The following is a 25,524-nucleotide window of genomic DNA, read 5'->3' as shown; positions in this document are numbered from 1 at the left end:
TGTACACCCAGTGTCCCGACACGCCATCCCATCCATCATGATCGGAGCCGTCCCGGTCGGACTGCCTCCCGCCTGGACTTCCCTAACGAGAGCTTCTGGTCCTGACAGGATGGATGCAGAGCTGGGTCATCCCTCAGGATGGATGTAGAGCTGGGATGGATGACCCAGCTCTGGGTCCACGCCGCGTCCATCCCACCGAGCGCTGCGGCGGCTAAAACCAGCTCAGACCAGCTGGTCTCGCTGCCGTGTGACATGAGTGAGAGAGAGTGGAGGGACGGAGGACTTCTGGAACATTCCACACACCTGCTGTTTAGGCCCGACAGCAGCGGGTCAGAATCACACCTGCCCTTTAGTGCCGGCGTGAAGCCACCGGGTCAGAATCACACCTGCCCTTTAGTGCCGGCTCGAAGACACCGGGTCAGAATCACACCTGCCCTTTAGTGCCGGCGTGAAGCCACCGGGTCAGAATCACACCTGCCCTTTAGTGCCGGCTCGAAGACACCGGGTCAGAATCACACCTGCCCTTTAGTGCCGCCGTGAAGACACCGGGTCAGAATCACACCTGCCGTTTAGTGCCGGCTCGAAGACACCGGGTCAGAATCACACCTGATATTCTAGCCTATGCTCCGTTGTCACGCATTGAAATATAGCTGCGAAAAATAGGTTGATGTTCAAGCTCACAACATGTCACAGTGCAAGCTTGTAAAAAAGAACAGAATATTTTAAAATAAATAAATAAATGTAGTAGACTCTACTAGCATAAACAAACAGGAGGCAGAACCAGGGAGAAACAAGCCTGCTGGTTGTGGGGCGCCAGGGCTCAATCAAAAGGCAGAGATCGCGGCTGTGTTTCGGTGTTGCTTAAACTTAAACCCACGATGCAGCGTGTGTGATCATCCTCAGTTAGCAGTGCGCGGCGGGTGTGCGTGCGCGGTGCGTGCGTGCATGCGTGCGTGCGCGTGTGCGATCGCGTGCGCGCGCATGATTGCTACATGTTCCCATCATTTGCTTCCACAAATTCAACAAACAATCTCCACTCACTCAAAAAAAATGAAATCCCGTTAAAAGAAAACAATAGGACGCACGGAGGGAGGAACGTTCAGCGTTGGGTATCACAGAGTCAGCGCGATGGGAAGCAGCTGTGTTCCCTCGCCGGAGATCTGAAGTAATCCCAGAATGTTTTCCTGAACCATCAGAGACTTCCAAGGACGGATCAGATGATGGTCGAGTAGAGCCTGTTCGTTCCAGGAGGCCTCTCTCTGGCTTCCCATTTCAACTATCACTAATAATCACACATGACACCCACACAGTTCTCACCGTTTGAAGCAACGCCACATCCAGCCAGCGGTGGAAACTGGGTTCTAACAAAGTACATTAACTTGATTTATATGGATTTCTTTGGATTCTGTACTTTACTGTACTAAAAACTCACAACTTTCACTACATTCCAAAGGCAAATATGGCCCTTTTGACTCGGCTGGGTTTCTAGGAAGGGAGTTAAGGGACCCACGGGACCCAGACGTACAGAAATACATTGTGAACTAGAAAGAGTGCTCGTTCGGAGCACAGGTCTCCGCCAGGTCAGGTAGGTTATTGTAAATACATTGTGAACTAGAAAGAGTGCTCGTTCGGAGCACAGGTCTCCGCCAGGTCAGGTAGGTTATTGTGGGCCAGAATGCATCGCGGCCTCCTGGTGGCGCTAAAGCAGGCTTGATGTGTGAACCTTCGCGGCAATCGGACGATGCGCTCATGATTCGAGGCATTTTGTTCAAAGCGAACCGGTCGTGCAAACTGTAGACGCATATCTTAGCCAATCAGGATGGAATATGAAGAATTGAACTCTTTAACCCGTATTGTTCTTTAATCTTCATGAAATAAATTATTTTACTAATTAACCCTCTTACCTCCATTCCACATCGATTTTGACTCATTCAAGGTATAGAACCTTTAAAGAACTCGTGTGCTGTATCATTTGAAACCATCTCCAAAGAGCACCTCATAAAAGGACCCACGAAGCACTTCTACGTTTATTTTTTCATGAAGAATTGAACTGTTCCGTCTTGATCACGACCACAGAGATAATGTGTACGGATTTGCGTGATCTTTGGACAAGCAACTCAGCGGTCGGTGCAGTGGCTGTTCAAAGGTAACTTTAACCAACTCAGCGGGCGGTGCAGTGGCTGTTCAAAGGTAACTTTAACCAACTCAGCAGTCGGTGCAGTGGCTGTTCAAAGGTAACTTTAACCAACTCAGCGGTCGGTGCAGTGGCTGTTCAAAGGTAACTTTAACCAACTCAGCGGTCGGTGCAGTGGCTGTTCAAAGGTAACTTTAACCAACTCAGCAGTCGGTGCAGTGGCTGTTCAAAGGTAACTTTAACCAACTCAGCGGTCGGTGCAGTGGCTGTTCAAAGGTAACTTTAACCAACTCAGGCAGTCTATCCTGAAAGACGGCCGTAAATTGTCTGCATTAAACCTGTCAATGGACACTGAGTGAGAACGTATGGTTAGGGTCTTACGGCCGGGCTCCACCGGGCGCGTCAGCGTCGCGTCTCCGTCACCGTCAGGGAATGTTCCCTTTTTAATCAATGAAGGGTGGCTCCACTGCCCGCGTTGACGGAGACGCGACGCGTGCATTAAAATTGAACCGGTGCGTTTTTTGACGCGACGCAGACGCAACGCAACGCGTCCGGTGGAGCCCTGGCGTTACCTGTCACCAGCAGCCTGTGTGGAGGGTTCCCAGGGAGGGTTAGGGTTAGGGTTAGGGTCTTACCTGTCACCAGCAGCCTGTGTGGAGGGTTCCCAGGGAGGGTTAGGGTTAGGGTCTTACCTGTCACCAGCAGCCTGTGTGGATGGTTCCCAGGGAGGGTTAGGGTTAGGGTCTTACTTGTCACCAGCAGCCTGTGTGGAGGGTTCCCAGGGAGGGTTAGGGGTCTTACCTGTCACCAGCAGCCTGTGTGGAAGGAACCCAGGGAGGGGGCACGACTCGCCCGAGCATCACATCATCTCCTCACTCCCCTCTCCGTCTGTGAGCAAAAACAAAAACAGAGGAACAAAAGAAAACGCATGACGTTGTGTTTGTGTCGAGTCAGGAGGGGAGTTCAGCACGACGAAAAGTTACTGGCTGGCTGAGTGGTGGTGGTGCTGTATGAGGAGAGACTCAGGGCTGAGTGGTGGTAGTGCTGTATGAGGAGAGACTCAGGGCTGAGTGGTGGTGGTGCTGTATGAGGAGAGACTCAGGGCTGAGTGGTGGTAGTGCTGTATGAGGAGAGACTCAGGGCTGAGTGGTGGTGCTGTATGAGGAGAGACTCAGGGGTGAGTGGTGGTAGTGCTGTATGAGGAGAGACTCAGGGCTGAGTGGTGGTAGTGCTGTATGAGGAGAGACTCAGGGCTGAGTGGTGGTAGTGCTGTATGAGGAGAGACTCAGGGCTGAGTGGTGGTGGTGCTGTATGAGGAGAGACTCAGGGCTGAGTGGTGGTAGTGCTGTATGAGGAGAGACTCAGGGCTGAGTGGTGGTGGTGCTGTATGAGGAGAGACTCAGGGCTGAGTGGTGGTGGTGCTGTATGAGGAGAGACTCAGGGCTGAGTGGTGGTGCTGTATGAGGAGAGACTCAGGGCTGAGTGGTGGTGCTGTATGAGGAGAGACTCAGGGCTGAGTGGTGGTAGTGCTGTATGAGGAGAGACTCAGGGGTGAGTGGTGGTGCTGTATGAGGAGAGACTCAGGGCTGAGTGGTGGTGCTGTATGAGGAGAGACTCAGGGCTGAGTGGTGGTGGTGCTGTATGAGGAGAGACTCAGGGCTGAGTGGTGGTGGTGCTGTATGAGGAGAGACTCAGGGGTGAGTGGTGGTGCTGTATGAGGAGAGACTCAGGGGTGAGTGGTGGTGCTGTATGAGGAGAGACTCAGGGCTGAGTGGTGGTGGTGCTGTATGAGGAGAGACTCAGGGCTGAGTGGTGGTAGTGCTGTATGTGGAGAGACTCAGGGGTGAGTGGTGGTAGTGCTGTATGAGGAGAGACTCAGGGCTGAGTGGTGGTGGTGCTGTATGTGGAGAGACTCAGGGCTGAGTGGTGGTAGTGCTGTATGAGGAGAGACTCAGGGCTGAGTGGTGGTGCTGTATGAGGAGAGACTCAGGGCTGAGTGGTGGTAGTGCTGTATGTGGAGAGACTCAGGGGTGAGTGGTGGTAGTGCTGTATGAGGAGAGACTCAGGGGTGAGTGGTGGTGCTGTATGAGGAGAGACTCAGGGCTGAGTGGTGGTGCTGTATGAGGAGAGACTCAGGGCTGAGTGGTGGTGGTGCTGTATGAGGAGAGACTCATGGCTGAGTGGTGGTGGTGCTGTATGAGGAGAGACTCAGGGCTGAGTGGTGGTAGTGCTGTATGAGGAGAGACTCAGGGCTGAGTGGTGGTAGTGCTGTATGTGGAGAGACTCAGGGGTGAGTGGTGGTAGTGCTGTATGAGGAGAGACTCAGGGGTGAAGAAAAGAAAGGCTAGTGTGTTTAGAGAAAACGGGAAAATCTGAGTCACTCACAAACGACTTGCATGGGGAGGAAATAAGGGGGGTTTTCCATGTCAATAGCAAACGTAATGTGCACTCATGCACAACCTCCACTCACTCCTAAGTTCACACACACACACACACACATGCACACGTGCGCGCGCGTGCACACACACATGTGCACACACACGCACACACACACAACAACAGGGTGAATTAAGTACACAATGTCTGTGGTAAGTCACCTACAGAACCGGTTGGTCTGACCTTGTTGTGTCTTTTGTGTATACTCTCCCATGAGAGAGAGCAGTTGGTTGGAAGGAAGGAAACCGAGTATATTAAGTACTTTATTACCACTCGCTACAGGGCAACACAATTCCATGCTCCGGAACTACTCTGCCGGAACTACAATTACAATACTTTAGCCGAGTATGTCCAGGTTTCAATAAGTATAGGCCTATTACTCCACTGCATCTCAGAGGCAGATAACATACTTTGTACTCCTCTATAGTTATTAGGGAGCTTAAACAGACTAAAAGAAGTGCTCCTCTAGCTTCTAGTGTTTAGTCTAATAAAGTTGTTTTTATTGCATTTTATTGTGTCTCCACCAGGCCAGGTAGGTTATCCTCGTTAACACAGGTCTCCACCAGGTCAGGTAGGTTATCCTAGGAGCACAGGTCTCCACCAGGTCAGGTAGGTTATCCTAGGAGCACAGGTCTCCACCAGGCCAGGTAGGTTATCCTCGTTAACACAGGTCTCCACCAGGTCAGGTAGGTTATCCTCGTAACACAGGTCTCCACCAGGTCAGGTAGGTTATCCTCGTAACACAGGTCTGCACCAGGCCAGGTAGGTTATCCTAGCAGCACAGGTCTCCACCAGGTCAGGTAGGTTATCCTCGTAACACAGGTCTCCACCAGGTCAGGTAGGTTATCCTCGTAACACAGGTCTCCACCAGGTCAGGTAGGTTATCCTCGGAGCACAGGTCTCCACCAGGTCAGGTAGGTTATCCTCGTTAACACAGGTCTCCACCAGGTCAGGTAGGTTATCCTCGTAACACAGGTCTTCCCCAGGTCAGGTAGGTTATCCTCGTTAACACAGGTCTCCACCAGGCCAGGTAGGTTATCCTAGGAGCACAGGTCTGCACCAGGTCAGGTAGGATATCCTAGGAGCACAGGTATCCACCAGGTCAGCTAGGTTATCCTAGGAGCACAAGTCTGCACCAGGTCAGGTACAGTAGGTTATCCTCGTTAACAAAGGTCTCCACCAGGTCAGGTAGGTTATCCTAGGAGCACAGGTCTCCACCAGGTCAGGTAGGTTATCCTAGGAGCACAGGTCTCCACCAGGTCAGGTAGGATATCCTAGGAGCACAGGTCTCCACCAGGTCAGGTGGGTTATCCTCGTTAACACAGGTCTCCACCAGGCCAGGTAGGTTATCCTAGGAGCACAGGTCTCCACCAGGTCAGGTAGGTTATCCTAGGAGCACAGGTCTCCACCAGGTCAGGTAGGATATCCTAGGAGCACAGGTCTCCACCAGGTCAGGTAGGTTATCCTCGTAACACAGGTCTCCACCAGGTCAGGTAGGTTATCCTCGTAACACAGGTCTCCACCAGGTCAGGTAGGTTATCCTCGTTAACACAGGTCTCCACCAGGTCAGGTAGGTTATCCTCGTAACACAGGTCTCCACCAGGTCAGGTAGGTTATCCTCGTAACACAGGTCTCCACCAGGTCAGGTAGGTTATCCTAGGAGCACAGGTCTCCACCAGGTCAGGTAGGTTATCCTAGGAGCACAGGTCTCCACCAGGTCAGGTAGGATATCCTAGGAGCACAGGTCTCCACCAGGTCAGGTAGGTTATCCTCGTTAACACAGGTCTCCACCAGGTCAGGTAGGTTATCTTCGTAACACAGGTCTCCACCAGGTCAGGTAGGTTATCCTAGGAGCACAGGTCTCCACCAGGTCAGGTAGGTTATCCTAGGAGCACAGGTCTCCACCAGGTCAGCTAGGTTATCCTAGTAACACAGGTCTCCACCAGGTCAGGTAGGATATCCTAGTAACACAGGTCTCCACCAGGTCAGGTAGGATATCCTAGTAACACAGGTCTCCACCAGGTCAGATAGGATATCCTAGTAACACAGGTCTCCACCAGGTCAGGTAGGTTATCCTCGTAACACAGGTCTCCACCAGGTCAGGTAGGTTATCCTAGTAACACAGGTCTCCACCAGGTCAGGTAGTTTATCCTAGGAGCACAGGTCTCCACCAGGTCAGGTAGGTTATCCTCGTTAACACAGGTCTCCACCAGGTCAGGTAGGTTATCCTCGTTAACACAGGTCTCCACCAGGTCAGGTAGGTTATCCTCGTTAACACAGGTCTCCACCAGGTCAGGTAGGTTATCCTCGTTAACACAGGTCTCCACCAGGTCAGGTAGGTTATCCTAGGAGCACAGGTCTCCACCAGGTCAGGTAGGTTATCCTAGGAGCACAGGTCTCCACCAGGTCAGGTAGGTTATCCTAGGAGCACAGGTCTCCACCAGGTCAGGTGGGTTATCCTCGTTAACACAGGTCTCCACCAGGCCAGGTAGGTTATCCTAGGAGCACAGGTCACCACCAGGTCAGGTAGGTTATCCTAGGAGCACAGGTCTCCACCAGGTCAGGTGGGTTATCCTCGTAACACAGGTCTCCACCAGGTCAGGTAGGTTATCCTAGGAGCACAGGTCTCCACCAGGTCAGGTAGGTTATCCTCGTAACACAGGTCTCCACCAGGTCAGGTAGGTTATCCTCGTTAACACAGGTCTCCACCAGGTCAGGTAGGTTATCCTCGTAACACAGGTCTCCACCAGGTCAGGTAGGTTATCCTCGTAACACAGGTCTCCACCAGGTCAGGTAGGTTATCCTAGGAGCACAGGTCTCCACCAGGTCAGGTAGGTTATCCTAGGAGCACAGGTCTCCACCAGGTCAGGTAGGATATCCTAGGAGCACAGGTCTCCACCAGGTCAGGTAGGTTATCCTCGTTAACACAGGTCTCCACCAGGTCAGGTAGGTTATCTTCGTAACACAGGTCTCCACCAGGTCAGGTAGGTTATCCTAGGAGCACAGGTCTCCACCAGGTCAGGTAGGTTATCCTAGGAGCACAGGTCTCCACCAGGTCAGCTAGGTTATCCTAGTAACACAGGTCTCCACCAGGTCAGGTAGGATATCCTAGAAACACAGGTCTCCACCAGGTCAGGTAGGATATCCTAGTAACACAGGTCTCCACCAGGTCAGATAGGATATCCTAGTAACACAGGTCTCCACCAGGTCAGGTAGGTTATCCTCGTAACACAGGTCTCCACCAGGTCAGGTAGGTTATCCTAGTAACACAGGTCTCCACCAGGTCAGGTAGTTTATCCTAGGAGCACAGGTCTCCACCAGGTCAGGTAGGTTATCCTCGTTAACACAGGTCTCCACCAGGTCAGGCAGGTTATCCTCGTTAACACAGGTCTCCACCAGGTCAGGTAGGTTATCCTCGTTAACACAGGTCTCCACCAGGTCAGGTAGGTTATCCTCGTTAACACAGGTCTCCACCAGGTCAGGTAGGTTATCCTCGTTAACACAGGTCTCCACCAGGTCAGGTAGGTTATCCTCGTTAACACAGGTCTCCACCAGGTCAGGTAGGTTATCCTAGGAGCACAGGTCTCCACCAGGTCAGGTAGGTTATCCTAGGAGCACAGGTCTCCACCAGGTCAGGTAGGTTATCCTAGGAGCACAGGTCTCCACCAGGTCAGGTGGGTTATCCTAGGAGCACAGGTCTCCACCAGGTCAGGTAGGTTATCCTCGTAACACAGGTCTCCACCAGGTCAGGTAGGTTATCCTAGGAGCACAGGTCTCCACCAGGTCAGGTGGGTTATCCTCGTAACACAGGTCTCCACCAGGTCAGGTAGGTTATCCTAGGAGCACAGGTCTCCACCAGGTCAGGTGGGTTATCGTCACATAACTCATGGTGACCAAAAAATTGAAAACTGCAGGCTAGACTTTTGTTTGTTGGTTTTAAGTACCATTACTTTTGGTACTTTCAAGTATATATTAATGCCAATATCTTTGTATTTTCTGTGCACACGTTTATACTAGGATATGTACTTATATTTTACATGCTATTTTACTTAAGTAAAGGAAGTGAAGAAAATTAGCTTTTTTCCATGGCTGAAAGGTGCTTAACCCACTTAGGTCCGGAAAATAAATCTTCTAAATCCTGATAGTGAACATATATGTAATTGGCTGCTGACCCCCATCTGAAAATATGTAGTTCCAGGGACCCCGCCCAGAAGCAAAACTTTTGAGTTAAAAAACGTTCGCTGTGACAGAATATATAAGATTTGCGACACATTTTCACGATTTTACAAAAATAGCAGATCTACAAGCTCGTAGCGCGGCACTCGGTGCCGCGCTATGAGCTTGTAGGTCTGCTATTTTTCAATAGCTAAAGTATTACACAATGCTTAAAACACCAAAAGGGGTTCCCGTCTAGAATGGGTTAATGTTGACGTTGGTTTTCTCGACTAACCGCCAGAAAGCCACAGACATTCTCTGCTAGCACCAGGCAGGGTCATTCCAGGAGACAAGAACAGCTTGGCTGGGAAACACAGTGCCCCCGTCTGGCGAGAAGCACACACTGCATCCTGTGTAAAACTATATAGTGTGTGGGGGGGGGGGGGGGGTTCTCAAACTATGGGTCGGGACCCTGAGCGGGGGGACACGGGAAGGTTGAAGGAGGGTCCGTCCGACGTCACACGTCAACAACTGTAAACAAAAACCAAAAAAAAAAAAGCATCCTTCCCATCGTCGTCTCCACCAGGCCGAAGGCATGGGGAGAGAGTATGTTTTGCACTGGGAGAGAGTATGTTTTGCACTGGGAGAGAGTATGTTTTCCACGGGGAGAGAGTATGTTTTGCACTGGGAGAGAGTATGTTTTGCACTGGGAGAGAGTATGTTTTGCACTGGGAGAGAGTATGTTTTGCACGGGGAGAGAGTATGTTTTGCACGGGGAGAGAGTATGTTTTGCACTGGGAGAGAGTATGTTTTGCACTGGGAGAGAGTATGTTTTGCACTGGGAGAGAGTATGTTTTGCACTGGGAGAGAGTATGTTTTGCACGGGGAGAGAGTATGTTTTGCACTGGGAGAGAGTATGTTTTGCACTGGGAGAGAGTATGTTTTGCACGGGGAGAGAGTATGTTTTGCACTGGGAGAGAGTATGTTTTGCACTGGGAGAGAGTATGTTTTGCACACACACACACACACTTGTGCGTGTGTGTGTGTGATTGTGTCCGCCCGTCCGTTACCAGTTAATCTCCGGCACCGTTAACCTGGTCGATGCCAAATTTTGCACACGCACTCCCTGGATGCCAACGATGAACCTCTGCTACAACATTTCCAGAACCGTCTGTTATAGCGCCACCAGGAGGCCGACTTTTTTTTTATATTACTGTGGTGAACACTAAATGGGGTCTCTCACCTCAGATTGAGCACTGGCTGGGTGGTAACGGGAGGATGTAGGAAGTGATAAAGGGAAGTGATGTACCTGTGTATTGTGGTTGTTTGTTTGTTGGAAGTAAAGTTCAGACTCACATTCTCCGTCTGCTCGTCTCATTCCTCAACTTCCACAGTGGTGACCTTGAACGTTTGAAATTGAATTACTATGGATGAGGCTGTTGCGCCGGCTCCCGCTGTATATGCGGCGACAGTTAAACTGCCAGAGTTTTGGCAACACGATCCAGACCCGTGGTTCCAGCATATCGAGGCACAGTTTCACCTCAGAGGGATCACGGTAGATGAGACAAAATATTATCATGTCGTCGCGGCGTTGGATTCCACTACCACCCGCCGTATGATGGGATTTCTGAGGGATCCACCAGCGGCCGGCAAATACGTGGCTATCAAAGATAAGCTTCTGCAGTTGTTTCAGCTATCCGACGAAGAGCGCGCAGAGCGCCTACTGTCTCTGAATGGATTAGGAGACAGTAAACCCACGGAACTGATGGAGAATATGCTGGCACTGATCGGTTCAGGTGACACTACATTCCTTTTCATTCAACTTTTCCTGCGGCAGCTTCCCACTCCAGTGCGCACGGCTTTGGCCACCTCGCCACTGGTGCGCACCAAGGATTATCGCGGGTTAGCAGAAGAGGCGGACCGAGTACTACTGGCGTCCCGCGACTCCCGACATTATGTGGCGGCTGCGGTGCCTCAGCCTGAACGTCGGAGGGATGGTAATAGTAGCGCACTTTGTTATTATCATCGCCGTTTTGGCAACAAGGCGCAGCGGTGCATTCAGCCATGCTCTTGGGTGGAGCAGGGAAACGCACGAGCCAGCGCTCATTAACAGCTGTGAGCGCTGGTGCCAGCAACAACAAGCTGTTGTTCATTGAGGACACGTTGTCGGGTAGGCGCCTGCTTGTGGATTCTGGCGCCCAGCTGAGTATCCTGCCTGCATCATCAGCGGACGCGTTGGGAGACGGACAGGGGCCGCCGCTTGACGCTGCTAACGGCACTCCTATTCGCACGTTTTGCACTAGGGATGTAACGGTGTGTTTTCATGGACGTAAGTTCTGCTGGGACTTTGTCATTGCCTCTGTGTCAGTGCCTATACTGGGGGCTGATTTTTTGTGTGCTCACAGGCTATTAGTGGACATTTCCAACTGTCGGCTGATTGACGCTGTTTCTTTTGCCACATATCCATGCACACTGGGGGGGCCAGGGCCGCTTGCCCTGGCCAACTTGCTCGCCACGGGGGATGTGTACCAGCGCCTCCTTGCCGAGTTCCCTGCCCTGACCGTGCCCACCTTCTCCGCTGCCGTCGCTAAGCATGGGGTGGAGCATTACATCCCCACAGTTGGGCCACCCGTTTTTGCACGAGCGCGCCGTCTTGATGCGGCCAAGTTGGCAATAGCCAAGGAGGAGTTCTCTACAATGGAGCGGCTCGGGATTGTGCGCCGATCTAACAGCCCATGGGCCTCTCTTCTGCACATGGTCCCCAAGGCGGATGGGAATTGGCGGCCGTGTGGTGATTTCCGCCGCTTGAATAATATTACCACAAATGACCGTTACCCAGTCCCACACATACAGGACTTTTCTGCCCACCTGGCGGGGGCCACCATTTTTTCTAAGGTGGATTTGGTGCGCGGCTACCACCAGGTGCCGGTCCATCCGGTGGACGTGCCTAAGACTGCTGTCATCACTCCGTTTGGGCTTTTTGAATTTTTACGGATGCCATTCGGCCTTAAAGGGGCAGCGCAAACATTCCAGCGGCTGATGGACTCGGTGCTGCGTGGCATGTCATTTCTATTCACTTATTTGGATGACATTTTGGTGGCTAGCGGATCGGCACACCAGCACCAGACACATCTCCGGCAGCTTTTTGAGCGACTCAACGAGCACGGGCTGATCGTGAATCCGGCTAAATGCCACTTCGGCCTGCCGGCTATAGATTTCCTCGGCCACCACGTTTCCCCCCAGGGGGCTGTGCCGTTGCCCACCAAGGTGGAGGCCATTGCTGTTTTTCCCCGCCCCCTCACGGTCAAGCCCTTGCAGGAGTACCTGGGCATGGTGAACTTCTATAACCGGTTCATACCACACGCGGCCCACCTCATGCATCCTTTGTACGAGGCGTTGAAGGGGAAGAAGGACAATGAGGATGTGGGCTGGTCCCCGGAGCGGGTCCAGGCGTTTGAGGACACTAAGGCGGCCCTCGCCAAAGCTGCCATGCTAGCACACCCGTCCCCTGCTGCTCCTATAGCCCTGACCACCGACGCTTCCGATTACGCAGTAGGAGCGGTTTGTGAGCAGTGGGTGGCCGGTGCCTGGCAGCCCCTCGCTTTTTTCAGCAAGAAGCTCCGGGACGCAGAGAGGAAGTACAGCACGTTTGATAGGGAGCTGCTGGCCCTTTTCCTCGCTGTACGGCATTTCAGATTCCTGCTGGAGGGAAGAGAGTTCACCGCGTTTGTGGACCATAAGCCCCTGACCTTTGCCATGGCCAAGACTACGGAGCCGTGGTCAGGGCGGCAGCAGCGCCAACTCTCTGCCATCTCAGAGTTCACAACGGACATTCAGCATGTGGCCGGTAAGGACAACCTGGTGGCGGACTGCCTCTCTCGGGGGCACATCAGTCCTGTGCACCTTGGCATCGATTATGTGGCACTGGCCGCTGACCAGCTCACAGACGTGGAGCTCCAGGCGTTCAGGACGGCCGTGACAGGACTGCGGCTGGAGGATGTGGCGTTTCATGACAGTGGCGCTACGCTCCTCTGTGACGTCTCCACAGGCCAGCCCCGCCCCATGGTCCCAACTGGCTGGCGCCGCCGCATTTTCAACGCCATTCACTCCCTTTCACACCCAGGGGTGAGGGCGTCGGTTAAGCTGGTGGGGGCCAAGTTCGTCTGGCCGGGCCTCAGGAAGGAAGTAAAGGGGTGGGCAGCGTCCTGTGTGGCATGCCAGCGATCCAAGGTACACCGTCACACTAAGGCCCCCCTGGAGCCGTTTCTTATTCCAGAGAGGCGGTTTGACCACGTCAACATGGACCTGGTGGGCCCACTTGCCCCGTCCCAAGGTTTCACATACCTTCTCACTATGGTGGACAGGACCACCAGGTGGCCGGAGGCGGTTCCCCTGAAGGCTAGCACGTCTGCGGAGGTTGCCCGTGCGTTCATCTCCGGCTGGGTGACACGTTTCGGCACGCCATTGGATTTGACTTCGGACAGGGGGGCCCAGTTCACTTCGGAGCTGTGGAGCGCCGTGGCCGAGAGCCTGGGAGTGAAACTCCATCGCACCACGGCGTACAATCCTAAGGCCAACGGGATGTGTGAGCGGTTTCACCGTTCCATGAAGGCGTCTCTCCGGGCCACGCTCACAGACAGCAACTGGATTGACCAGCTGCCATGGGTCATGTTGGGCCTGCGTTCGGCCCCCAAAGAAGACCTGCAGTCCTCGTCAGCCGAGCTGGTTTTTGGGCAGCCGCTGAGGGTCCCTGGGGAATTCCTCGCTGAGCCTTCTGCCCCTTGGTCCGCTGCAGCTCATCGTTCTGCCGGTCGGGACGCTGCAAGAACTTTTGCCCCGTTTCCCGCACATCACTGCCTTCCCCGCTCCTACATCCCGAAGGACCTGATGGCGGCCCGCTATGTGTTCATCCGTCACGATGCCCACCGTTCTCCACTGCAGGCTCCCTACGATGGGCCCTTCCGAGTCCTCGAAGCGGGGGCCAACTACTTTGTGGTAGACATGGGGGGTAATAAAGAGCAGATTTCAGTGGATCGTCTTAAACCTGCTCATGTGGTCCGAGACGACCCGGTGGAGCTGGCGCAGCCCCCACGCCGGGGTCGTCCACCCAAGTCTGCCTCTGTCCCGTCCCCCCCATCCGTGGCTACCCCTGTTGTCCACCGACGAAGCCTCGTCGTCGACGTGGACGACCTCCTGCCCCTGCCCCTACCCCTGCCCCTTCCACATTCCCTGGGACTGTGAAATACAGCCGGTATGGCCGCATGGTCAGACCTCCTGAAAGACACTAGAGACACTGTGTTGGGGGGTTGTATAATGATGTTTTGCACTGCAGGTCAATTCTGAAGGTTCGGGGGGGGCCTGTGTGGTGAACACTAAATGGGGTCTCTCACCTCAGATTGAGCACTGGCTGGGTGGTAACGGGGAGGATGTAGGAAGTGATAAAGGGAAGTGATGTACCTGTGTATTGTGGTTGTTTGTTTGTTGGAAGTAAAGTTCAGACTCACATTCTCCGTCTGCTCGTCTCATTCCTCAACTTCCACAACTCCTCCAAATTCTGTCCAAAAAGGCTCAAATCATGAACGCAGCGTGCAATTTACGTGAAATCTTTCACAGACTTTCCTACTAGGCTGAGGAATATATCCCACCCCTTTCATATTGGCCTGTTATAGCGCCACCAACAGGTGGATTTTTGCAAAACACATTTTTGGAACAAAATGCCTCAAATCATCCAATTGCCTTCCAAGGCTAAATCTACAGGTGATTTAGTGATTTAGTCGACTAAAATGTGTTTTGGCGGGTTAGGCGGGCCTTGATGCCGTCATAATGACTGATTTTACATTTCCTGAAAATAGCCGATCTACAAGCTCACAACGCGTCGCGCTGCCACGTGTTGTGAGCTTGTAGATCTGCTATTTTCAGCATGCAAACAAGTGTAAAATTACTTATACTGGATCTCTTGTCCACTAGTCCCTTCCTAAGATTTTAGTCTACTTTTCATTTGTTGACGAAATTGTCAATATATTTAGTCTTAGTTTTAGTCATCATAGCTTAGTTTTCATTTAGTTTCCATTTAGTTTTCGTCAGTGAAAAAAGGTAGTCGACGAACATTTTTCGTCTTAGTTTTAGTCGACAAAATCAACACTGCTGCTGCATGGTACAAGAAAGTTTGGGACCCCCCCCGGCCTGAACTAGTGAGACAGCGGGGTTTTGGAACACGCAGCGGGGAATGGAGCAGGATGATGCATGCAGGCTATCTATAGATATATATATAGAGAGAGACACAGAGCTCCAGATGGGAAACCAAGAGGAAAACATCACTTTAAAACAGTGTTTTTCAACCATTTTGAGACCAGGGCCCACTATTCATTCTGCATTTGAGCCACGGACCACCATTTGATGACGTTTAGTCTCTCAGGCCCTAAAACTAAAGATTTGTTTTTCTTTTTATTGTCCACAATTCCATGCTATATTTAGAAATGAGAAATAACAGGCAAACGTTGATTGAGTGTAGTAAAAGTCCAATATTTGGATCTGAGATGTTGTGAAGTAGAAGTACAAAATACCTCAAAATTGCACACAAGTACAGTACTTTCCACCACTGCTGAAGTGTAATCAGATCAGATTCAATGTATTGTCACTACACAGTATACAAATATATCAGAGTATACAAATACTTGTGGAGGTGGTCGAGTCCAAGTCCAGACAAGATTTCGTACTCTTTTGATTGATTTTTCCATTTTATGACAAAGACAAGACAGGAAAAAACAAACAAACAAAAACAAAACAAAACAGACAGCTCAGCTCAGATACGTTGTGGAACAAAGGACACAGTTATAAACATACCCATTACCTACATCGAACCAAAAAATAAAATACAAAAATAATATACAAATATGGACACATTCAGTTTGGTGCTTGAAAGTCTAGATGGGAAAAATAGCAGATCTCAATATGCCCAAATATGGAAGACTGATGTCATAGCCAATAATATGCCCAAATATAGAAGACTGATGTCAATCATGTCATAGCCGCCTGTTTTCTCTCAATATGCCCAAATATAGAAGACTGATGTCATAGCCGTACGACTGCGAGATATAAAACAAATCGCACGATGAACGGAACGTGATTCAGCGACTCGTACCGACACACTGACCTTCCAGGTAGCAGTCGATGTAAACTGGAGAGAAATGCTTCACTGGACGATACATCGGAAAGGAGGACCGAACAACGAACACTGGCCTACTGTGGTGGTGGAGAAGGAGCTGTACTGCTTTGGAGGAGACGGTGATCACATTGACGTTCACGTCTTCAACACAATGTCTTTCTCCTGGAAGACGTTGACCCCACTGACCCCTGGAAGAGGAGTTCCCTTAAGGCGCCACAGCCACACAGCTGTGCTGATAGAAGACACAGCCTACATCTGGGGAGGCTGCCGGAGAGAGGTGTACCTCAATGAGCTTTATGCATTTGATGTGGACGCCCACAGATGGTCGAGACCCAGGGTTTCTGGCACTGTTCCGAAGGGGAGGAGGCACCACTCAGCCTGTGTGTTGGGGAAGGTCATGTTTATCCATGGAGGATACAACCAGCTGACTAAATGGACTAATGACACATACAAGTTGGACACCAGCACAATGGTCTGGTCTTCAATTAACACCAGAGGAACTCCACCTCCTGCTTCATCAGGTCACTCTGCTACCATCATCGGGACAAAGATGTTTGTATTTGGGGGCAGTTTAGAAATGAGGTACTACAGCAACATGTAATGTAATGTAATGTAATGTAACATCAGCGTGTTTGACACAGAGACCAACTACTGGCTGGACAGACCTTATGCACAGCTTCTTCCAGGACAACGCTGGCAGCATTCAGCATTTACCTACAATGGAGAGCTGTACATATTCAACAGGACCCTCTTTGATCTGTGGAAATTCAACCCAGAGACCTTCTCATGGAAGGAGGTTGAGCCCAAGGGGGAAGGACCACGTCCAATGTGTAACATCTGCTGTTGCATTGTGGGAGATCGTATCGTCCTCTTTGGAGGAGACAAACCGAGAGACCTCACACACCTGTACGTCTTAGACTTGAGTCCTACTCTTAAGACGCTGTGCAAGCTAGCGGTTATTCAGTACGGTCTGGATCAGTCTGAACTCCCACACAACATCCGGTGGGAACTGGTAGCCATGGGCATAGCACAACCAACAACTAAAAAAATGACAGCCTTCGGAAAAAAGTAAGAAGTTAGCTCTCTAAAAACAAAGTAAGAAGTTAGCCCTCTAAAAACAAAGTAAGAAGTTAGCCCTCTAAAAACAAAGTAAGAAGTTAGCCCTCTAAAAACAAAGTAAGAAGTTAGCCCTCTAAAAACAAAGTAAGAAGTTAGCCCTCTAAAAACAAAGTAAGAAGATAGCTCTCTAAAAACAAAGTAAGAAGTTAGCTCTCTAAAAACAAAGTAAGAAGTTAGCCCTCTAAAAACAAAGTAAGAAGTTAGCCCTCTAAAAACAAAGTAAGAAGTTAGCTCTCTAAAAACAAAGTAAGAAGTTAGCCCTCTAAAAACAAAGTAAGAAGTTAGCCCTCTAAAAACAAAGTAAGAAGTTAGCCCTCTAAAAACAAAGTAAGAAGTTAGCCCTCTAAAAACAAAGTAAGAAGTTAGCCCTCTAAAAACAAAGTAAGAAGTTAGCCCTCTAAAAACAAAGTAAGAAGTTAGCTCTCTAAAAACAAAGTAAGAAGTTAGCCCTCTAAAAACCAAGTAAGAAGTTAGCCCTCTAAAAACAAAGTAAGAAGTTAGCCCTCTAAAAACAAAGTAAGAAGTTAGCCATCTAAAAACAAAGTAAGAAGATAGCTCTCTAAAAACAAAGTAAGAAGTTAGCCCTCTAAAAACAAAGTAAGAAGTTAGCCCTCTAAAAACAAAGTAAGAAGTTAGCCCTCTAAAAACAAAGTAAGAAGTTAGCCCTCTAAAAACAAAGTAAGAAGTTAGCCCTCTAAAAACAAAGTAAGAAGTTAGCCCTCTAAAAACAAAGTAAGAAGTTAGCCCTCTAAAAACAAAGTAAGAAGTTAGCCCTCTAAAAACAAAGTAAGAAGTTAGCCCTCTAAAAACAAAGTAAGAAGTTAGCCCTCTAAAAACAAAGTAAGAAGTTAGCCCTCTAAAAACAAAGTAAGAAGTTAGCCCTCTAAAAACAAAGTAAGAAGTTAGCCCTCTAAAAACAAAGTAAGAAGTTAGCCCTCTAAAAACAAAGTAACAAACTCAAGATGAGCTAAAACACGCTGGAATAAAAGCACCAAGTTAGTGGCATCACAATAAAAGCACCAAGTTAGTGGCATCACAATAAAAGCACCAAGTTAGTGGCATCACAATAAAAGCACCAAGTTAGTGGCATCACAATGTACTTAAAGTAGCAAAAGTAAAAGTACTCATTATGCATAATGTCCCGTTTCAAGTCAAATATAGACAATAAATGATTGGAAAATAGCAGATAGCTCACGATGCGATGCATTGTGATCGCATTGGGCTTGTAGATCTGCCATTGGGCTTGTAGATCTGCCATTGTGCTTGTAGATCATTGAGCTTGTAGATCTGCCATTTTCAAATGGCCCAAATGTATATTAATATATACGGCTGTATGTTTTGTAATGATAATCAAAATCGTAAAAAGTTACTCAAGATTTAAAATAAATATAGTGTAGTAAAAGTCCAACATTTGCATCTGAGATGTTGTGGAGTAGAAGTAAAAGTACTGGATATTGATGGAAATACTCAAGTAAAGTACAAAATACCAAAAAATTGCACATACGTACAGTACTTTCCACCACTGCTGAAGTGTAATCAGATCAGATTAAATTTATTGTCACTACACAGTATACAAATATATAAATATATCATAGTATACAAATACTTTGACAATGAAATTAAGTGTGGAGGGAGGGGGGGGGGGGGGGAGGGGGAGTGTGGGAGGTGGTCGAGGTCCAGACCAAGTCCAGACAAGATTTCGTATTCTTACAACAAACTTAATCTGAAGCACTGCAATTATTATTTTTACCGACTTTGGAAAAGCTCAACATTGGGTATACTACAGGCTGGCCAGTCCTGACGGGTTTAAACCCCAGGCCGGGTCCAGGGGGAAAGTCTGCAACATCGGAGTTGGAACCGGAGACCAATTGGGTCTCCATCGACCCGCTGAGCGCTGTTTCAGAGGTGGACAGACGCTGCCCCCGCCCGCAGGGGCAATGGGGCTCAAGAGGTCCCATTTAGGCCTGACGTCGAAATACAAAAAATGTCTTCTAAATCCTGACAGTTTTCTGAAAAACTTTCTATATCAGTGGTGCTCAATATTTCATGTCAAGGACCCCAAACATTATCTGTATTTGGCCGCCGAAGATTTGAGTTAAAAACGTTCGCTCTGAAAGAATATACATTTAAAGATTTAGGCCACATGTTCACGATTTTTCAAAAAACAGCAGACCTACAAGTTCATAGCGCGGCACTCGGTGCCGCGCTATGAGCTTGTAGATCTGCTATTTTTCAATAGCTAAAGTATAACATAATGCTTAAAACACCAAAAGGGGTTCCCGCCCCAAAATGGGTTAAGCGTGGCCTACTGTAATGAACTCCATTCAAAAAGTATGCATGATGCAAAACTTGACCACAAGAGTAGGCAGGCGCTCCGGGTATTCAAATTGGCTACTAGGAATGCCTATGAATCCCACAGGCTTGGATAGACAACCTGGCCTGGTGGGGATAATGCGGACATGATTACCAGCTGGGTATACTGTAGTTAGTAAAATGGCAGTTCCTACGTTCTAAAAGACCAGTGAATGATGATTAAAAAAAACACATTGGTGAAATAATGTACGTCCGATGTCGGCTCTAGGCTACTCACAGAACTGGTGCGCACGCACGCACGCACGCACGCACGCACGCACGCACGCACGCACGCACGCACGCACGCACGCACGCACGCACGCACGCACAGGAGCGCTGTTTTTTCACAGCACAAAATAATCTCATTTCATTGCATTGTAGTGACTGACTCGAGTGGACTCCTGGGGGAAGAGTCCCGAGTCAATTGGTACGAGACAGAGTCAATTCCAAGTCAAATGAATTGCAGAGACGAGACCGAGTCAATGACAATGTGAACTCGAGACGAGTCAAGGACTTGAGTAGTACAGTCTAATGCTGATCCTGGTGTTATCTGTTAGCCTAGACTGTTGTCCATTCCCTGAAACACCCTGGACAACGCTCCACACGTCCCAGACTCTTCTCCCTTCTCTAAAACACCCTGGACAACGCTCCACACGTCCCAGACTCTTCTCCCTTCTCTAAAACACCCTGGACAACGCTCCACACGTCCCAGACTCTTCTCCCTTCTCTAAAACACCCTGGACAACGCTCCACACGTCCCAGACTCTTCTCCCTTCTCTAAAACACCCTGGACAACGCTCCACACGTCCCAGACTCTTCTCCCTTCTCTAAAACACCCTGGACAACGCTCCACACGTCCCAGACTCTTCTCCCTTCTCTAAAACACCCTGGACAACGCTCCACACGTCCCAGACTCTTCTCCCTTCTCTAAAACACCCTGGACAACGCTCCACACGTCCCAGACTCTTCTCCCTTCTCTAAAACACCCTGGACAACGCTCCACACGTCCCAGGCTCTTCTCCCTTCTCTAAAACACCCTGGACAACGCTCCACACGTCCCAGACTCTTCTCCCTTCTCTAAAACACCCTGGACAACGCTCCACACGTCCCAGACTCTTCTCCCTTCTCTAAAACACCCTGGACAACGCTCCACACGTCCCAGACTCTTCTCCCTTCTCTAAAACACCCTGGACAACGCTCCACACGTCCCAGACTCTTCTCCCTTCTCTAAAACACCCTGGACAACGCTCCACACGTCCCAGACTCTTCTCCCTTCTCTAAAACACCCTGGACAACGCTCCACACGTCCCAGCCTCTTCTCCCTTCTCTAAAACACCCTGGACAACACTCCACACGTCCCAGGCTCTTCTCCCTTCTCTAAAACACCCTGGACAACGCTCCACACGTCCCAGACTCTTCTCCCTTCTCTAAAACACCCTGGACAACGCTCCACACGTCCCAGACTCTTCTCCCATCTCTAAAACACCCTGGACAACGCTCCACACGTCCCAGACTCTTCTCCCTTCTCTAAAACACCCTGGACAACGCTCCACACGTCCCAGCCTCTTCTCCCATCTCTAAAACACCCTGGACAACGCTCCACACGTCCCAGCCTCTTCTCCCATCTCTAAAACACCCTGGACAACGCTCCACACGTCCCAGACTCTTCTCCCTTCTCTAAAACACCCTGGACAACGCTCCACACGTCCCAGCCTCTTCTCCCTTCTCTAAAACACCCTGGACAACGCTCCACACGTCCCAGACTCTTCTCCCTTCTCTAAAACACCCTGGACAACGCTCCACACGTCCCAGACTCTTCTCCCTTCTCTAAAACACCCTGGACAACGCTCCACACGTCCTAGACTCTTCTCCCTTCTCTAAAACACCCTGGACAACGCTCCACACGTCCCAGACTCTTCTCCCTTCTCTAAAACACCCTGGACAACGCTCCACACGTCCCAGGCTCTTCTCCCTTCTCTGAAACACCCTGGACAACGCTCCACACGTCCTAGACTCTTCTCCCTTCTCTAAAACACCCTGGACAACGCTCCACACGTCCTAGACTCTTCTCCCTTCTCTAAAACACCCTGGACAACGCTCCACACGTCCCAGACTCTTCTCCCTTCTCTAAAACACCCTGGACAACGCTCCACACGTCCCAGACTCTTCTCCCTTCTCTAAAACACCCTGGACAACGCTCCACACGTCCCAGGCTCTTCTCCCTTCTCTAAAACACCCTGGACAACGCTCCACACGTCCCAGACTCTTCTCCCATCTCTAAAACACCCTGGACAACGCTCCACACGTCCCAGACTCTTCTCCCTTCTCTAAAACACCCTGGACAACGCTCCACACGTCCCAGACGCTTCTCCCTTCTCTAAAACACCCTGGACAACGCTCCACACGTCCCAGACTCTTCTCCCTTCTCTAAAACACCCTGGACAACGCTCCACACGTCCTAGACTCTTCTCCCTTCTCTAAAACACCCTGGACAACGCTCCACACGTCCTAGACTCTTCTCCCTTCTCTAAAACACCCTGGACAACGCTCCACACGTCCCAGACTCTTCTCCCTTCTCTAAAACACCCTGGACAACGCTCCACACGTCCCAGACTCTTCTCCCTTCTCTAAAACACCCTGGACAACGCTCCACACGTCCCAGACTCTTCTCCCTTCTCTAAAACACCCTGGACAACGCTCCACACGTCCCAGACTCTTCTCCCTTCTCTAAAACACCCTGGACAACGCTCCACACGTCCCAGGCTCTTCTCCCTTCCCTAAAACACCTGGACAACGCTCCACACGTCCCAGACTCTTCTCCCTTCTCTAAAACACCTGGACAACGCTCCACACGTCCCAGACTCTTCTCCCTTCTCTAAAACACCCTGGACAACGCTCCACACGTCCCAGACTCTTCTCCCTTCTCTAAAACACCCTGGACAATGCTCCACACGTCCCAGACTCTTCTCCCTTCTCTAAAACACCCTGGACAACGCTCCACACGTCCCAGACTCTTCTCCCTTCTCTAAAACACCCTGGACAACGCTCCACACGTCCTAGACTCTTCTCCCTTCTCTAAAACACCCTGGACAATGCTCCACACGTCCCAGACTCTTCTCCCTTCTCTAAAACACCCTGGACAACGCTCCACACGTCCCAGACTCTTCTCCCTTCTCTAAAACACCCTGGACAACGCTCCACACGTCCCAGACTCTTCTCCCTTCTCTAAAACACCCTGGACAACGCTCCACACGTCCCAGACTCTTCTCCCTTCTCTAAAACACCCTGGACAACGCTCCACACGTCCCAGACTCTTCTCCCTTCTCTAAAACACCCTGGACAACGCTCCACACGTCCCAGACTCTTCTCCCTTCTCTAAAACACCCTGGACAACGCTCCACACGTCCCAGGCTCTTCTCCCTTCTCTAAAACACCCTGGACAACGCTCCACACGTCCCAGACTCTTCTCCCTTCTCTAAAACACCCTGGACAACGCTCCACACGTCCCAGACTCTTCTCCCTTCTCTAAAACACCCTGGACAACGCTCCACACGTCCCAGACTCTTCTCCCTTCTCTAAAACACCCTGGACAACGCTCCACACGTCCCAGACTCTTCTCCCTTCTCTAAAACACCCTGGACAACGCTCCACACGTCCCAGACTCTTCTCCCTTCTCTAAAACACCTTGGACAACGCTCCACACGTCCCAGACTCTTCTCCCTTCTCTAAAACACCCTGGACAACGCTCCACACGTCCCAGACTCTTCTCCCTTCTCTAAAACACCCTGGACAACGCTCCACACGTCCCAGACTCTTCTCCCTTCTCTAAAACACCCTGGACAACGCTCCACACGTCCCAGACTCTTCTCCCTTCTCTAAAACACCCTGGACAACGCTCCACACGTCCCAGACTCTTCTCCCTTCTCTAAAACACCCTGGACAACGCTCCACACGTCCCAGGCTCTTCTCCCTTCTCTAAAACACCCTGGACAACGCTCCACACGTCCCAGACTCTTCTCCCTTCTCTAAAACACCCTGGACAACGCTCCACACGTCCCAGACTCTTCTCCCTTCTCTAAAACACCCTGGACAACGCTCCACACGTCCCAGACTCTTCTCCCTTCTCTAAAACACCCTGGACAACGCTCCACACGTCCCAGCCTCTTCTCCCATCTCTAAAACACCCTGGACAACGCTCCACACGTCCCAGCCTCTTCTCCCATCTCTAAAACACCCTGGACAACGCTCCACACGTCCCAGGCTCTTCTCCCTTCTCTAAAACACCCTGGACAACGCTCCACACGTCCCAGACTCTTCTCCCTTCTCTAAAACACCCTGGACAACGCTCCACACGTCCCAGACTCTTCTCCCTTCTCTAAAACACCCTGGACAACGCTCCACACGTCCCAGACTCTTCTCCCTTCTCTAAAACACCCTGGACAACGCTCCACACGTCCCAGACTCTTCTCCCTTCTCTAAAACACCCTGGACAACGCTCCACACGTCCCAGACTCTTCTCCCTTCTCTAAAACACCCTGGACAACGCTCCACACGTCCCAGACTCTTCTCCCTTCTCTAAAACACCTTGGACAACGCTCCACACGTCCCAGACTCTTCTCCCTTCTCTAAAACACCCTGGACAACGCTCCACACGTCCCAGACTCTTCTCCCTTCTCTAAAACACCCTGGACAACGCTCCACACGTCCCAGACTCTTCTCCCTTCTCTAAAACACCCTGGACAACGCTCCACACGTCCCAGACTCTTCTCCCTTCTCTAAAACACCCTGGACAACGCTCCACACGTCCCAGGCTCTTCTCCCTTCTCTAAAACACCCTGGACAACGCTCCACACGTCCCAGACTCTTCTCCCTTCTCTAAAACACCCTGGACAACGCTCCACACGTCCCAGACTCTTCTCCCTTCTCTAAAACACCCTGGACAACGCTCCACACGTCCCAGACTCTTCTCCCTTCTCTAAAACACCCTGGACAACGCTCCACACGTCCCAGACTCTTCTCCCTTCTCTAAAACACCCTGGACAACGCTCCACACGTCCCAGACTCTTCTCCCTTCTCTAAAACACCTTGGACAACGCTCCACACGTCCCAGACTCTTCTCCCTTCTCTAAAACACCCTGGACAACGCTCCACACGTCCCAGACTCTTCTCCCTTCTCTGAAACACTTTGCTCATCCTGGTGTTATCTGCAGCGATCAGGGATGTTTTCCCAGGCTACCGTTTCCTTAACGACAGCCTCGGGGGGGATACCGAGCCTCCAGATTGTCATCTCAACGGCAGTGGAACCAAAACACGCAGGTTTTAGCCTACTTAAAGCAGCACTCTGTGCAGCACTCTACCCCGGATATGAACCCGGTTTCCTTCTCAACTGCTGATTAATATTTATTATTTTTACCATTGAGCCAAATCAATAGAGCCTGGCTGCTTCCTCAGGGGATTAATTGAATAATTGTGCCAGTATTGCAAATTGTGCATATAGGAAAGTAAAGAGAATACTACCTGAAAATTGTCTACAGTACAGTAAAAGTACTTAAGTTACTTTCTCCAGCGTTACAGTTTGTTTTAACAATAGCCTCAGGGCCCAGAGGGAGGGGGGGAGGGGGGGGGGGGGGATCCCAACGGACTGTTATCTCACACCAGGGCATGTTTTTATACACATTTGACAAAAAAGGGGGAAAAAAACTAGCCGATGCGAGAGGTGTTTGTACTGACGATCAGCTATGTTCACAACCTCTCTCTTATGCAATATTTGGCCATTAAAAGTCATTAAAAGTCATTAAATTAAGAAGACACTTAGTGTATACTGTGTGTTGGTTTGTTTACTGTCGAGTGAGAAAACAACCTTTCTAAACCATCTGGTCATTATTGACCTGAAATGCAGGAGACTGAGGCTTCACACACATTGAAACAGTGTAAATGCAGGAGACTGAGGCTTCACACACATTGAAACACAGTGTAAATGCAGGAGACTGAGGCTTCACACACATTGAAACAGTGTAAATGCAGGAGACTGAGGCTTCACACACATTGAAACACAGTGTAAATGCAGGAGACTGAGGCTTCACACACATTGAAACACAGTGTAAATGCAGGAGACTGAGGCTTCACACACATTGAAACACAGTGTAAATGCAGGAGACTGAGG

General features: G+C 50.3%; 1 protein-coding gene across 1 annotated transcript in view; it reads right to left on the bottom strand.

Moving 5' to 3' along the window:
- LOC306915299 (leucine zipper putative tumor suppressor 2 homolog) overlaps window positions 1-25,524 on the bottom strand; it is a 157,846-nt gene that overhangs the window by 79,135 nt on the left and 53,187 nt on the right. The window contains exon 2 of the mRNA XM_079492601.1: window positions 2,936-3,022. The gene's annotated coding sequence lies outside the window, so the exon portion shown is untranslated. The remainder of the gene's footprint in view (window positions 1-2,935; window positions 3,023-25,524) is intronic.

The sequence above is a fragment of the Electrona antarctica genome, assembly GCF_951216825.1.
Source record: "Electrona antarctica genome assembly, chromosome: 22".
Taxonomy (NCBI): Eukaryota; Metazoa; Chordata; class Actinopteri; order Myctophiformes; family Myctophidae; genus Electrona; species Electrona antarctica.
Note: the sequence above shows the minus strand (reverse complement) of the source record. Positions and strands in the feature narration are given on the sequence as shown.